Source organism: Acyrthosiphon pisum, chromosome A2 (assembly GCF_005508785.2).
Source record: "Acyrthosiphon pisum isolate AL4f chromosome A2, pea_aphid_22Mar2018_4r6ur, whole genome shotgun sequence".
In the NCBI taxonomy this organism is placed as follows: Eukaryota; Metazoa; Arthropoda; class Insecta; order Hemiptera; family Aphididae; genus Acyrthosiphon; species Acyrthosiphon pisum.
Window position 1 is genome coordinate 104,894,145 of NC_042495.1, and position 5,139 is coordinate 104,899,283.

The following is a 5,139-nucleotide window of genomic DNA, read 5'->3' on the forward strand; positions in this document are numbered from 1 at the left end:
ACTCTGCAATGTAGGTAGCACATTGTTCTTGCATAGTATCAAATATATTATTTCAATGAATTTATACATTTATCTGTTGGGGATTAAAGTTCTGTCAAATTTAATTCACAACAGTTATCAAATGGTATGGACACAAAACAGTTACAACAATTGGAAACAGTTAAGAAATGTTGCCAAGGTATTATTAGATTTATAGTGCACATATTAAATATTAATTTATACACTAATATAACCAAGGCTGGGCAAGTTAATGATTTTTTTTAACTCAGTTTAGTTAAGTTAATATGCACCAATAACAAAAAATTAAAAGTTAAAAGTTAATTTAACCATAGGTTACCTCAGTTAAGTTAAAAGCTAATACACACTTTTTGTTAACTTTTTATTAAGTTAAAAAAAGTTAATTTGTTTATAAAACACTAGAGTACTTAATTTATTTCTAACCCAAAACTAAATTATAAACTATAGTTTTTATACTTTATACAATATTTCCATTAAGTTAGATTTGAATGATATAAATTTTTAACTTAAAGCAATTCACAGTAAACATATTTGACAAGAAAACGAAATAGTCTGAAATAGTGAAATATAATTAAATTAAAAACAAAATAAATTAACTTAACTTACTTCTTAAAATTAAAAATTAGTTCTTTCATTTCACGTTAATCAAAAAAGAAATTTAGTAAGTTAACAGCTAAGTTAATGAAAAGCTAAAAGTAACTAGTTAAGTTAAAAAGTTAAAGTTAAATTAAATGTTTAACTTAACTTTAACCTTTTAACTCGTTAATGCTCAGCCTTGAATATTACTAACAAGTATGAGATATAACTCATTATTAGGTTTTGTCACACTATGCGCTTTGGTAGTTCTGGTAAAAACTGATCTACTGACTTACTGGCCTCTTCATGTGACGTAGAGTTGACTAAACCCGCCAGAATGCACAGTGTGGACCCTAGTAATAAACTCATTACATTAAACGTCATTACAATTGGTTGTAAACATAGGTGTGAATATCGTTATAGATTTGGGAAGGGATGAAGCCCTACTATAATAATATTCAATAAGTTTAAAAACCCATTTTTTGTTTCAGACTCTTAATGAAAAGAAATCAGTATTTTAATTTTTAAATTACCTATACTTAATTGAACATACTTTAACATATATGAAAAAATGGGTTAGTGTCAAGTGAAATTAATTATTGCTTATTCAATTTCAGATTCAACAATTAAATTACCAGATCTAAAATGTTTGACTTCAAGTATATTACCCAATCTAACAATAGTAAGACCATATTAATAATAAAATAAATTTTAATTATATCATATTTGTATACCATATTATGTTTCAGCTTATTTCAAAAAAGTCTACTCAATAGTTAAATTAAGTCTAATCTAACCATACTTAAAAAAAAATTTTAAAAAATCTACAAATAAAATAATTTTGGGTGCTTGGTGAGCAGGGAGTCGCCAGGGACCACATCCCCTTAGTATATTATGATATATTATATTACCTTTATAATATTATGTCATAAAATATCATACGTATTTCTACAATTATCGTTATCAAAAAAATTAATATTAATTTAAAAGTAACACATTTTTGTTACAAACTCTTAATAAAAATAAATCAGTATTTTAATTTTTAATTTACCTATACTTCTATGTGAACAACTGTGTATATTAGATTAATTATTGCTTATTCAATTTTAGATTCAACAATTGAATTACCAGAACAAAGACTTTCAACATCAAGTGTTACCCAATCTTACAGAAATAAGAGCATAATAATAATAAAATAAGCTTTGTTAAATATATCATATTTGTATACCATATTATGTTTCAGATTATTTTGAAAAAGTCTACTAAATGTCTGAATAGTTAAATTAAGACTAACTTAATCTTAGAAAAAAACCTTTAAAATAAAATATTGTATGATACTGATATAATTTATAGCAAATAATAAGTTGTTAGGCACTGATGATTATTGATTAATGAATACAATGGCCATTGAGGCTTATATTCATCATTGGAATAAAAATTATTATATTTGACATTTATAAAGATTAGGATCTTAATAATAACACTCTTTTATCAAAAATTGTGTACCTATATTAGATTAATATTATTAATTGATAAGTTTCAGATTTGGTGGATGAATCAATTGACGAAAGACCTTTGACTTCAGGTTCAACCCCGTCCAACAAGAGTAATGGCATAATAATAAACAGTATTCTTATGTAGTTATGCCGAGTTGTATAAAACAATGTATTAATTTAATGGACTAATCATGTTTAAGGGATCCTATTGATTCATTAAATATTTAGTAATTGTTTAATCAATATATTATTATATCTCAAAAATTACTAATAATTTTAGAAATATAGCATATAGGTACTAACTAAGTATGAATATTAATCATGAAAAAACAAATTTTTTTGCTATTCTATCATTGTCATTGTTTTTTTTTTTCTAAAGACTGAATACATTTTCTATTTCATAATTTGAAGCAGAATATTTTTCTGATAATTTCAATGTACTAAAGTTGAATTAATTTTTTTTTTTTTAAATTGTTTATTTACATGAATATTTACAATCTGTACTAGAGGGCACAATAAGTAAAATGTTTAGCATAATAATGAAAAAGACAGTGAAAGACATTAAGGAGCTTCACATTAGAAGCACCTGAGCCATAATAATTTCCTTAAAAGATATGTACATCAGATATTGAGTAGGACCCTAGGCCAGTTGCGTTTGAGGCGTCTTGGCGGGTTTTCTGAAGTTGAGCGATGAGGCGGTTGGGGTGGTCGGCCGATTTGGATTGGAGGCGAGTATAGAATTTGGCAGCTGTTTGTTTGATAATAGTAATTTTTAGCTCGTTGTGGAGGCTGACATTGGTAATGTAATGTACCTACCTAGGAGCATTCACAGTAATTCGTAGGCAAATGGCTTGGAAAGCTTGGATAGATCTAGTTATAGCTGGTTTGGCTGAACCCTAGAGGGCGAAAATTTAATTAATTATAACATTTGAAGTTTAGATGAGTAGAATCACGATACCTGCAAAATGATGGTCCTCTATACTTTGTTCATAAAAAATTTATCTTTAAACGCTCATAACATGATCTCGTATTACATTTTCAAATCTTACATACCTAGGTAGTTTTTTCGTGCAGTTAGATCAATAAGCGAAAAAAAATATACTTCCAGAAATCCAATTTTAATTTCGAAAAAAATATAACAATTTCTCCGCTATTTGTGTGTTTTGATGGAAGCGATTTTTTTTTTAGTAATTCAAAAGTAAAAGTGAATTTTGAAAAAAAAAAGAAAATTACTCTGGTACTATAATACTAATTAAACAATACTACAGATCATAGATCCTTTTCCTACATAATCTAAAAAATAGCTGATTAAGGAATTCAAATATATGTTTTCAAAATTAAAATAGCCAAAAGGGCTTTTGGTACTGTGTGAATTTGTCTTCCACTTTTTGGGAGTTTTGTGGCACATGTAAGTTGAACATTTTTGTATCACAAAATATAGTGACGTGACTTCGCGTATGTACTTTACTGGGGTTCAAGAATCTTAGCCGTCGTTTACCTTAAATTACATAAAGCGTTCGGGGAACTCGCACACACTAATGATCAGTCACTATACACACATAGATATAGTACTAACGATGGATGTACAATATTTTCTTAATTTCCCCTTCAAAATGGTTCACTTCGACAGCCTTAACTTTTAATTTTTATCAAACATATAATTTAATATAAAACTAGCTAAAAAAAATTTCGGGGGGGGAGGGGGCACGTGGCCCCAGTGCCCACCCCCTGGCTACGGCACTGAGTATCGTAAGCGATATACCGTGCGCGCGCGCGTTTTCATTTAAAATTGGTTAAATTCATACGCGCCACATTGGTGAGGGAAACGCTCCATAGTTTCCTACGAAGATTTAATACCAGTAATATTCAGTCACTTAAGCAAGTCAGAGGATCTGTCATTTTGAAACAAGTAACAAAAAAACAATGCTTAAAAATATGTTTAAAATTTAAAAAAATTAACTTTGGAAAAATATTTCGTGACTAAGTACTAAGTACCTACCTATAATATTACTATATTAGTATGTACAGTGATATGATCTGTGGTAATAACGTGCTAGACTGGTGGATGGCGGTACGTACTTTAGATTATAATAATCTGTATTCTGTGGCATTGCCAAACAATAAAATATTTGTAGTGAGTTGACAGAGTAATAAGTGATATCTATTATATAATATCCAAACTAATTTCAAAACTAACGAATTAAATGTGAATCACGATAAGCTAGGTACCAGTGGTGCGCACTCAAAAATAAATAGTGGTAGCAAATTGAATCGGTTACCTCTATATTGGCTAATAGGCTAATGTCTATAGCCTATAATTAATAGTTTATTTTCAATATTTTTATACATAGTACAATTTTTATGATATAAATATTTTGGAGCCAGGGGGTCCACCCACTCTCCTAACAAAAAAATCAGGGGTAGCAGCTGCTACCCTTGAGCCCTCCAGTGTGCGCCACTGCCTCATACCTTATAATCTATTAGTTTGAGGTACTTGCCCCCCAGATATTTATATTGTACATATACATCTATATCTATATTATACCTATAAAGCTAGTATAGATGTCGGTGACTTTAATTAAAAAAACGAGTGACTATATAGAAACTTGAAAATTTCACTGAATGTTTAATTAGCATTTTCTATATACGATAAAATTTTGAAAATAATTTGACTCTTTTTGAGCTGTTTACGGACATTGTACCTAATGACAAATATACGCAAGTTAGTTAAAACAATTAATTTTTATAGCTTTATTTAAGGCCCCTGCAAATGTGTCATTTTTAGGGAGCTGTGTTTAGGCAATTATTTCGTTTCTGCGATTACTGATCGTCTTAGTGTGTATAGTAAATGATCATTAGTGTGTGTATACTCCCCTACTATCACCCACGACCCGCATCAATTTACAATACATTGTTATTTCTTATCTGGTTTGTGGTTGCACGCACGCAAATGCACAAGTCATATTATGTCTATATCAAAATATTCAAAACCAATTTATGGACGTGTAATAGCCGTCGCACTGACAAAAATTAAGGTACTTTCTAGTGG